General features: G+C 42.9%; 1 protein-coding gene and 1 pseudogene across 2 annotated transcripts in view; one reads left to right on the top strand and one right to left on the bottom strand.

The window, feature by feature from the left end:
* LOC310790427 (histone H3.2) overlaps positions 1-11,075 on the top strand; it is a gene marked incomplete at its 3' end in the record, with an annotated part of 253,276 nt that overhangs the window by 224,674 nt on the left and 17,527 nt on the right. The gene's annotated exons all lie outside the window — the stretch shown is intronic.
* On the bottom strand, positions 5,704-6,078 carry LOC310790318 (histone H2B pseudogene; annotated as a pseudogene). The gene has a single exon. The product of its transcript is annotated as a histone H2B pseudogene (transcript).

Below are 11,075 nucleotides of genomic sequence, written 5' to 3'. Positions count from 1 at the left end.
TCTGTATTTGTATATTTTAGTCTGACAACTTTAAACCCTAAATTTGCATGGCTAAATCTGCTTTCTTTATCTTTTCCTAATCCTATGTTTTTTGTGTCTTCCAGCTTAAAGGGCAGCTCCTGTGTTTTTTCCTTGTGTGTTTTTTCCTCCTGTTTTTCCTCGTGTTTTTACCTCCTGTGTTTTTCCCCTGATTTCCCAACTATTGTTTGCTGGACAAAATAAATGTTTCACATGGACCAAGCTGTTTCTGGACTATTATCTGCATCCTGACTGATGCCCCATGGTGACAGTCAAACTGAATCCTTAGAACCAGAACCCTCCATTACAACAACTTTAGCAAAATGTTTGTTATTGGTGTACTGCTATAGGGTTGGGGGAGGGGGGTTGTTTACGAGATAACCACCACACACACAAAAAAGTGCTGCCCCTTTAAATCACCGGTACCTGTCACCACACTGCCTGCTGTCAATAGGCTCGTTTGAGATGAGCAAATTCTGCGCAGATTCGACCAGCGCCTTGCTTGCCCCATTGCATGATGGTTAGAAAGTTGTCCGACTTGCTCCGTCCTGCCCGACTGCGTAAGTCACGTGACACTCACGAGAGCGAGGCGGGCACAGATTTGGAGCGAGGCGCCGCAGTTGCTCCCCACCAACTGCGCCCGACTGCGGATGACAGAGGATGACGAGAAACGCATCAAGCTGAGCGCCCATTGGTTCAACACAGGTGCATCACAAACCCACAGTGAAGTGTAGAAACTTCAATTTTATATCTATTCCAAGCTGTCACTCCATATTTTACATAAATACCACCTGGAATGCCTACATTAAAATAAAAATAAGGAATCCGAAGGGCTGTGTTATTTGAGCAGTGAGTGTGGGTGGCGCTAATGCATGTTTTAATTTGTTTACAAACCGCTGTTAAACAAAACGGTAGAAGAAAAAAAGCAGCAGGAAGTGTGCCGTCGGGGGTGTTCGACTTGTTGACGCCTCGCCTGACTGTGCTCGCCTGCTCTCGTCTGCTTTCCAGGCGAGGCGGCAGTCATCTCAAACGAGCCTATTATTATTATCTCCGCCATGTTTTCGGCGGCGTCTGTGCGTCTGTCTGTATGTTCCTCCTCTCCTCTAGCTTGGCCTTGGCATATCTCGAGAACCGTTGGTCGGCTCAACTTCAAACTTTGGGAGTGTGCTAAGGAGTACATGATGGAGTACAGTGACCTGTTTTCGTGCAATTCGGCATAGCGCCACCTACTGGCAACAATTATTTTTTTTATCTCAACAACTTATCTCAACAACCGTTTGTCCAATTGACTTCAAATTTGGGGAGTGCGCTTCTCTGACTGATCTAGAGTCTGAAAGGGTCGGGTGCTGTCAAACTTAAAATTGTGAATAATAGTTCATACAACTTAGGCCTACTGTTTCGATCAATCCATTTTTCACTCTAGGGTAAAGTAGCCTGTATCAACCAAACTGGATACTGTAGTACTCTACATAGGCTTATGTAAATTTGAAGATGGAGACATGATGGAAATAATAGGCCTACTAATTGTGTGATTTCATTTTTAGTATGAGCAGTAGGCTGTAGCATTACGAAATCACATGGCATTTTGGTTAGTTTACTTTTCGGTTTGAATTGTTAAAATGAAAAAACAAATTAACTTCGTAGCTCCACACAGAAACAACTTGTGGTTTTCAGTCATTGGCTGAGTTTCCCAACAAAGAAGCTTCTTAAAGCAGCTACGAGCAACTTTTTCGATTGTTATTAAACAGTATAAATTTAATATCAATGCATCACATCTTACCTCTAATAGTAGACGAGACCAACGCAGAGTAGTCTCGCTTGAAGCCCGAGTGAATCGGCCAGTGTTAGACTGTCTGTGGCCAGGGAAGATCAGGAAGTGAAATGAAACGGTTTGCAGCAGCCACTTCGGCCATAACCACAAAATAACTTCCAAAAACCTGTTAGAATATAACGAGAGATGTTCGCGAGAGTATGCGTGGCATTCACATTGTTTATGCTATGTTGCTAGGCAGCACGAACGGGTGAAGGCAGGCAGCTGCGTTTCACTTCCGCGTTTCACTTCCGTGTTTCACTTCCGCGTTTATCAGGTCCGGCGGTAAGGTGAGAGAGAGAGAGAGCCCCCTGTTGACGCGAGTTTAGACAGACACAGACTTAATAATCATCTAAGGGAGCAATCTCTGATCCACACGGCTTTGGTCTCAGCTACTATTATAGGTAAGATGTGATGCATCAATATTGTAATTATACTGTTTAATAACCATCGAAAAAGTTGCTCGTAGCTGCTTTAAGAGTTAAGAAGTTTCTTAAGGAGTTAAGAAGGCTCCAAAGAAGTGTTTCCCAAACGCCTTCTTAACAGAAGAGAAGAAAAAAAAAAGAAGGCTCTTAAGAAGCATCTTAACTCATTGAGTGCCAAGGACGTCGATCGACGTCAAAGTAAATAGTGACGTAGAGTGCCAAAGACGTCGATCGACGTCAAATGCGTTTTTTTGACGGTGGGACGTGGATCAAAGCCTCCTGCATCTCCTGTACAAATATTGTAGCTATTGAAGGTGTATAACCTATTTTACGGACTCATTAGGTGGCGACAGTGCTCTCCAGATTAGAGAAAGGTCTGGAAAACAGCAGGAAAAAGCCCCGTGATGAAAAAGAAACCGCTCATGCTGCAGCCAGAGCCATATAGATGGCTCTGGCTGCAGCTGACGTTGGCTGCGAACAGCAGTCAATCCGCGCCCACAACTGAGCTCCTCTGCCTCTGTCTGTCTGTCTGTATAGTTTCTCCACACGATTAGCCGCCAGAAAGGCAGCACCCGACGCCGAAGGGCCAAACCTTTCCCTGCAGTCCGGTTTGGCATTTCCGTGTCGCGCTGGGAGCCGGCGCACAAAAACGGAGCGCTCCGAAAATAGACTGGGTGCGTGTTTGGCTGTGTTAGTGTGGGGAGGAGTTTGCAGCTGAGGGGGGGAGAGGGGGGTGGGGCACGCAGGGCACCACACAACTACACCACGTCACTACATCAGAAAATATTATCTTCAGAGTCAGTGAATGTGCTTGAAATGCTTCATTTCACAAAAGGCGGAATAACTCAGCTTCTAATTTGAAACGTGTCTTTTTGCTCAAAACAACCTATCTTCTCCGGCTCATAACTAAAGAACGGAAAATGGTATCAATAAACTTTTTTTTGCAGATGATAGAAGAGAGTCTCATCGTTATTTGTGCGTGTTCGGTGTTTACATAGTAATATCACACAATATTCTGTGGGCCTCGAGAAATCACTGAAAACGCTCTGAAACTCTGGCACTGGGAGCGTCCGTTCTCCAAAAGTGGCTGGCACTCAATGAGGTAACTGGAGCTGTCCACCATCTCGATGTGAGAGGTCCTCTGCGGCCCACTAGATGGCACTCTGAGCCCACCAGAGGGCCACAACCCAGTAGTTGAGAAACACTGTTGTAGAATAACCTAATCGTGGTCATGTTAAACAAGAACTTCTATTAAACATTATTTATTTCAGACATGGACTGCAGTTCAAATTGCTTTATATACACAGCATACAACAAAATTGCGAGAAACACTACAGAATTTAAGCGACCTTGGGTTCTGTGAAAGGTGCTATATAAATCCACGAGATTCTTATTATAAAAGGAATCCATTCTGATTAGAGGAATATAGCCTACGGTAAAACATTTAAAACACAAGTAACCATACATAGAGGGGAGATTTTCAAGTGTTCCCCAATTTTAAACACTAAAGGGTGCATGAAAGAAAGGAAAAAGGGAAAAACACAAGAGGAACAGTGGACACAAGTATCTCCTTTTGCCTGACGCGGCTGGATCTGCCAGTGTTTCGTCATTAAGGTGTTAAGAATGCCCCAGACCCTTCTTACAAAACCTTATTAACGAAAGATCATCTTAGCGCTAAGAAGCTTTTGGGAAACGCAGCCTTCTTAACGGAAGATAATTTTAGGCTAAGAAGCAATCGGGAAACGCGTTGGCTTCGTTGGCTTCTTACGGGAGCCTTAAGAAGGGTCAAAGAAGCTTCTTAGCGCTAAGAAGCTTTTGGGAAACGCATGCCTTCTAGGGCTGTGGCGATTCACTTATCTCCCGATTCGATACTATCACGATTCTTGGGTGCCGATTCGATTTATATTGCGATTCTTAAGTATTGCGATTCTTAAGTATTGCGATTCTACGATTATTGCGATTCGATATTACGATTTATTGCGATTTTTGTTTATTTTTTTCTTTTCTTTTTTCAGTTTGTTTGCTTTTTTACACTAGATTAGAACATGGGACAAGTTTAATCATACACTAGAGACTGTATATTATATATCATGAGTAGGGCTGGGCGATATAGTTAAAAACAGGGGCGGACTGGGATCATAATTCAGGCCGGGCATTAGATACCAAGCAGGCCAGGCCGATAAGGGCCGACGCGCGTGAAATTTGGGCCGTTTGAAGCCCAATTTGGGCCGTTCGAAGCCAGATTTGGGCCGTTTGAAGTCCAATTTTACAATGAGATGCACCCACTTTAACCCTGAAGTGTAATTATTACTTCAGACTAACTAATAAAGTAATAAAACCACTAGTAAACCAGTAGGCGGCGCCTGGCCTGTTGTTCAGTGAGTGGCCTGACTGCAAGCACCCATTTTATTTTTATTTTTTTGTGCGATTATCGATTCTGGAATAAAACATCGATTCAAAAAATCGTGACATTAAAAATCGCGATACTTAGGTGAATCGATTTTTTCCCCCACCCCTAATGCCTTCGTAACGAAAGATCATCTTAGGCTAAGAAGCAATTGGGAAATGTGTTTGCTTCTTAAGGGGGCCTTAAGAAGGGTTAAAGAAGCTTCTTAGCGCTAAGAAGCTTTTGGGAAACCCAGCCAGTTTGTTGTATAGGATCTTCCACGGCCTTGCCCCCCCGCCTTTCAACAAACAAATCGCAACACCAGTGTGAGAACAACAAGAGCCTCCACTAGAGGGGACTGTTGCGTGCCTTTTAGATTGACTAAATTTAGTCAATCTGCATTCACGGTTAAGGTGGGCATGCTGTGGAACACCCTGCCCAGAGTAATTAAGGGCTGTAGTACCCTCAGAGGTTTTAAATCCTCCATTAAGAAGTGGCTGAGAGAGGGTCAGTCCTGCGGCCACCTATAGTCATTGGTGTGGCCTCATATACTGTTTATTTCTGTGCTATGTCATTTATTTTTTACCATTTGCCAATGTGTGATTTTAGTGGATTGCTATCTACCTCTATGTGTTCTATTTTTACTGTTATGCGCATTGTATATGTTGTATCTTGCTAATAGTAAGTATCATTTTTTGTCATGTATCTTGATTGTTTAGACATTAGGATTTTCCTTTAATTGCTGTATTTGATATGTACTGTGTGCGCACAGGACTCTGTGTGCCCAGGGACTACAGATGCAAATTAGCTTTTAGCTATCTCTGGTGCAATATATTTATTGTGTACTGTCCCTGCTTCAATAAACAAAGATAAAGAAAGATGAGCTGGACACGCAGTAAAGCAATAAATAAATAAATTCTAAATAAAATCATAGTAGGCTATAGACATAATTGACATCATTGTAGACCACTATAAGTTACTTTACAAACTAAATGAATAAGCTCTTTGTGAAAGTTGTGTGTGGCCCTTAAAAGGGCCTTTGGGTTAAAGTAGTTCCAAGCACTTTACTTGGAGCTGGTGTATTTGGTGACTGCCTTTGTGCCCTCGGACACGGCGTGCTTGGCCAGCTCACCGGGCAGCAGAAGACGCACAGCGATCTGGATCTCCCTGGAGGTGATGGTGCGGCGCTTGTTGTAATGAGCCAGGCGAGACGCCTCACCGGCGATGCGCTCAAAGATGTCGTTGACAAAGGAGTTCATGATTCCCATGGCCTTGGAGGAGATGCCGGTGTCGGGATGGACCTGCTTCAGCACCTTGTACACGTAGATGGCATAGCTCTCCTTCCTGGACTTTCTGCGCTTCTTGCCGCCCTTGGCGGTGGTCTTGGTCACGGCTTTCTTGGAGCCCTTCTTGGGCGCTGACTTCGCGGGTTCAGGCATGATGAGATGTCGGTACTTCACAGCAACGAATGAATTCAGCAAGACAGAACGACTGTATTTATAGGCAGCTGATGCAAATAGCACTGTGCGGCTCCCCTTGGCTGGCTCTATGCTCATCGTGACTGTGCTCCCTGCAGTAAAACATAAAGCAATCCTGCAGTTTATTCTGATGGGTTGAGATCCAGATGAGACGGTTATACATGATTTGTTCATTAACATTTTCTTTGATCTTCCAAAACCCTGACATTAGAGTCTAATCCTCTAATCCAGTGGTTCCCAACCTTTTATGTCATATGTACCCCTTAAGCTGTTTTTCCATGCCAATAGTACCCCCTCACTCATGCGTGTTGATGATTCTCCTAAATTTGTTGTTTAACTTTTAGTTGAAATGCAGACAAACAAGTAAATCCATACAAAATATTTGTTTCACTGAACTGCTGGTGTTTGGGCTTGGCCTTTTTTTCCCTTTTGTCACCAGGCCTCCCAAAGCTGTTTCTGGAGCGACAGCAACTGAATGTTTTTGAGCCATTTATCAGCATAGCAGTTGACACTTGCCAGGCGGAATAGTTGCAGCGCGCACGTACCATTTTAACATTGGGCTTATGAAATGACTTGGAATGCCATATAATCATTTTGGAAGTAAATTGTAATCTCAAATCTTTCCAAGTACCCCCTGCAAGCTGCTCAAGTACCCCTAGGGGTACACGTACCCCTGGTTGGGAATCACTGCTCTAATCCACACTAATCATTAGAGACCTGCATTCCCTTCTTGAATTTGATGGAGTCATGATAGTTTGACTGATGGTGTAGTTGAGTGTTGATTTTGAAGGTCCCATGGTCTAGTAGTGGTGTTGGGGAAGCTACTTTAAAAGCATAGCTTAGGAAGCTACCAACTACTTCACCATGAAGTAGTTGAAACTACAGCAAAGCTACCCTGCGAGAAATGTAGTTTAGAGCTTTGTAAAAAAAAAAAAAAAAAAAGACAATGTGTGATATAGCCTACAAAAAAACGCAATGCCAGCAAAATTAATGCACCTCAATTGAGTTTATTGACACCCAATACATTCATGTTATATTTTTGTTGTTGTAGACACATCTGTTTTTTTTCTGGGTTTTGTTTGATCAGACAAGTAACAGTAAAGACTTGACTAGCATTGATTAAGGTTAGGGTACGAATCTCAGGCCAAGTCAATCAGAGGCAGCATTTCATTGCCCAAAATTGTAGTTTGTAGTTTGAGTTAAACTACACAAAAATGTCCAAAAAGTAGTTTAACTACTTGGCTCACTACGCAAATATGCATGTAGTTGAACAGCAAGCTACTGCAAAATGTAATTAAACTACGTAGTTCAACTACATAGTTCACTATTCCACAACAGTAGGTAGCGGTCAGGATTCCTGGTTTTCACTTTTTAAATATACTTTATTGAATTTATTCAGTCAGGGGTAAACAACATTCACATTTTTTTTTAAATATATATATATAAACAGTAGAAAGGAGTAGTTAAAAAAATAAGAAGTATATTAGAAGGTGAGCAGGTGCGAGGGTGTGGGGTCTTTTAGTTGCAGTGTTCTTTGTCTTTTCAGTTCTGATATGATTTGTTTATAGACCACTTCACCTGGGATGACGGCTTGGTGGATAATTGTATTCCACGTCTTCCACAATTTGGTCACGACCACACAAACAATTGTCCAGAAAAAGTCCTGGTGTGGTCCTAGCATTATTTAATTAAAGACACCATCACAGCATTATAATTCACAGTAACATTAAACACAATGTTTTCCATTTTTCCCCAAACATATTTAGATCTCTCAGGAGCAAATGCTCTAAAGTTTCATCTTCATTGCAGTCGTCCATAGGGCACTCTTTGGTTGTAACAAAACAGCTCCACTCCACCGTACATAAGTTTATAATATGGAACTGAACTTCTTGCTCGTCCATTTTTTTTGGTCCAGCTCACCTATCCACATGACCTTTCGCTCTATGGCTGATGCAACGTTCTTAGAAAAACAGAACAGTTTTTATTACTTATTTTAATACCTAAAACTGTCATATAATTTCTATCATCTATACTATAATGACGGGATCGTCTGTCTGTCTGTCTGTCCTTCGCGTATCTCGAGAACCGTTGGTCGGATCGACTTGAAACTCGGGGGGTGCGCTGATGGCGACCCGACGGAGGTCGGTGCCCTGTTTCCGTGCGATTCGGATGTGAAACACCTTCGATATTAACACATTCACTTGCCAACAGTTTTTTTTTACTGTAGGTAGCTTCTGCCAAGGTTTTTTTTTGAGGATTCTGGCTCATCTTTCAAGAGCCGAGGATTCTTTTCTGTTAGGATTTTGTGAACACAAAATATCTCAAAAGAACTAATAGAATGTGTGCTTTCTCTGTCTAAAAGAGTTAGTTTGTAGAGTTAGTAGTTACTGTATGTAGGCGTTAGCAGTTGAATACAGCATGGTTTCAGCGTCTGAAAATTTAAGCTGAGATAAATGCCTTTTTGTGAAATTCGATAGAACAGTCACTTTAACCATTTATTTTTGGCATCAGTAAGAAGTCAGACATCTAAACAATAGTTTTGAACAGTAATTTCCTCCATAACAGCAGGAAACCCCCCTCTCCTTCAAACTCCTCCCTCCATGTGTGTTCTCCTCCTCCCTCCGTGGCTGCAGCGGGTGTGTCACAAGCGAGTTTCTGCTGCCTGGCTGCTGCCTGGCTGCCCCTCGTCGGGCGAGTCTGGATGGGCTCGCTCGTTTCTTGGGGTTTCGGTTGAGAGATTTGATGAAGCTTTTGCGATTCTGGGCTTATTTATGCTGCGTGTTTCAAAGTGTGTTGCACCCAGTCTATTTTTGGAACCCCCCACCGTTGTGCGCCACCGTTGTGCGCCAGCGCGAAAGCGTTTTCGCCAAACCATTCTACAGTATGAGAATGGTTTCCTCGCGCTTTCCCCTGCAGTTTTGGCTCGGCTTTCTTTACTCTGGAGAGCACTGTCGCCACTTAGTGGGTCGGTGGAATGGGTTGTACACGTTCGGTGGCTCCCATATTTTTATAGGAGATGTAAAAGGGTTAGATCCACGTCCCACCGTCGTTTTTTTTACGAGATATCTCGTCCACGGCAGTCAACCGCTGGTTTCTGCTTGACGAGATATCTCGTCCACGGCAGTGAACATGTTAATACATGTGTTCAGCCGCTCCACCTCACAGTCGGGCTGTCAGGGGGCGGGGGCTAGCTCCGATGAAGGTCGTGATGATGATGATGAGAGTGGGGAGGAAGATACCACTCGTTTCTGACCCAATGGCGAAATGCAATCTCAGATTAAACTGAGAAAAGCACGGGAGTAGCCTACAAGTGTGACTGCAAACTTTACAACAGAAGCCCTTAGCGCTTCACCCCGGACGAGATGGTGAGAACTGAAGAGCAACCAAATTAAAGACATTAGTAATGCTATAGACTACATAATTAATTGATTAATTAATTAATGTATTTATTTGTTTGTTTGTAAAGGCTATAGTAGGCATAGTGTTTTCCTGATAATCAATGGACATGAGAAAACCACAGCTAAATGTTTGTGTGTTCATGAGCATCTTGAGAGACAATGTGAGGGAAATTATTTCAGCAAAATAGCCTATAATAATGTTAGAGAGAGAGAGAGAGGTACAGGAGATTATAAAACAGGTGGTTTCGTGTGTGTGTGTGTGTGCGTGCGTGTGTGAGAGAGAGCGAGAGAGAGCATCTGAGACACAAAAATGTGAGGAAATAATTTCTTAGCTAAACAAAATAATAGCCTATAGCCTAATGAAAGTTTGTAGGGTTGTAAATCCATCTGATACCACATGGTGAATGTTATGTTCTGAACATGGGGCATATCATAATACAGGGGTGCCCAATACGTCGATCGCGATCGACCGGTCGATAGTGTGGTCGATCGCATGGCATTGAGGGGAGAGGGAATTTTTTTTTTCTTTTTTTACTGTTTTTCCACTGTTTCCACTGTTTTTCCACTGTTTTTCCACTGTTTCCACTGTTTTTCCACTGTTCCACTGTTTTCCACTGAGTATATATATACTCAGTGTATATATATATAAATAAATATGTTTGGTAGATCACTTTGACTTGGTCATTTTAAAAGTAGCTCCCAAGCTGAAAAAGTGTGGGCACCCCTGTCATAATGGTATGTCATTTTGTAGCTGAAAAATATCTGGTTCTGCAGTTGGGAAGATCAGCTCCCCCCTGCCCCTACCCCCGGATCATAAAACCACCATACAGATTTTTAGCCCAATCCGACCTGGGGAGATGGTTTCCAGGGACATTCCAGGTAGTTTCCTGGAAAGTCCAGGAAACCACCTTGAAAGTCCTAACCATCTCCCAAGGTTGGGTTGGGCTGATTTTTTTTTTTTTTTTTTATAGCAGTGTGTTATGATCCGGGGAATGTCATGGGAAGATCCAGTTGGTTTCCAGGACATTCCAGGTGGTTTCCTGGAAGATCTTGGAAACCACCTTGAAAGTCTTTGAAACCACCTCCCCCAGGTCTGAATGGGCTGAAAATTTGTTATGATCTGGGGAAGGTCATGGAAGGTCCAGGTGGTTATCAGGAATTTCCAGGTGGTTTACTACCTGGAAAGTCCTGGACACACACACACACACACACACACACACACACACACACACACACACACACACACACACACGTGAAACCACCTGTTTTATAATCTCCTGTACCTCTCTCTCTCTCTCTAACATTATTATAGGCTATTTTGCTGAAATCATTTCCCTCACATTGTCTCTCAAGATGCTCATAAACACACAAACATTTAGCTGTGGTTTTCTCATGTCCATTGATTATCAGGAAAACACTATGCCTACTATAGCCTTTACAAACAAACAAATAAATACATTAATTAATTAATTAATTATGTAGTCTATAGCATTACTAATGTCTTTAATTTGGTTGCTCTTCAGTTCTCACCATCTCGTCCGGGGTGAAGCGCTAAGGGCT

The sequence above is a fragment of the Poromitra crassiceps genome, assembly GCF_964638095.1.
Source record: "Poromitra crassiceps genome assembly, chromosome: 15".
In the NCBI taxonomy this organism is placed as follows: domain Eukaryota; kingdom Metazoa; phylum Chordata; class Actinopteri; order Beryciformes; family Melamphaidae; genus Poromitra; species Poromitra crassiceps.
This window is presented reverse-complemented; position numbering and strand designations above follow the sequence as displayed.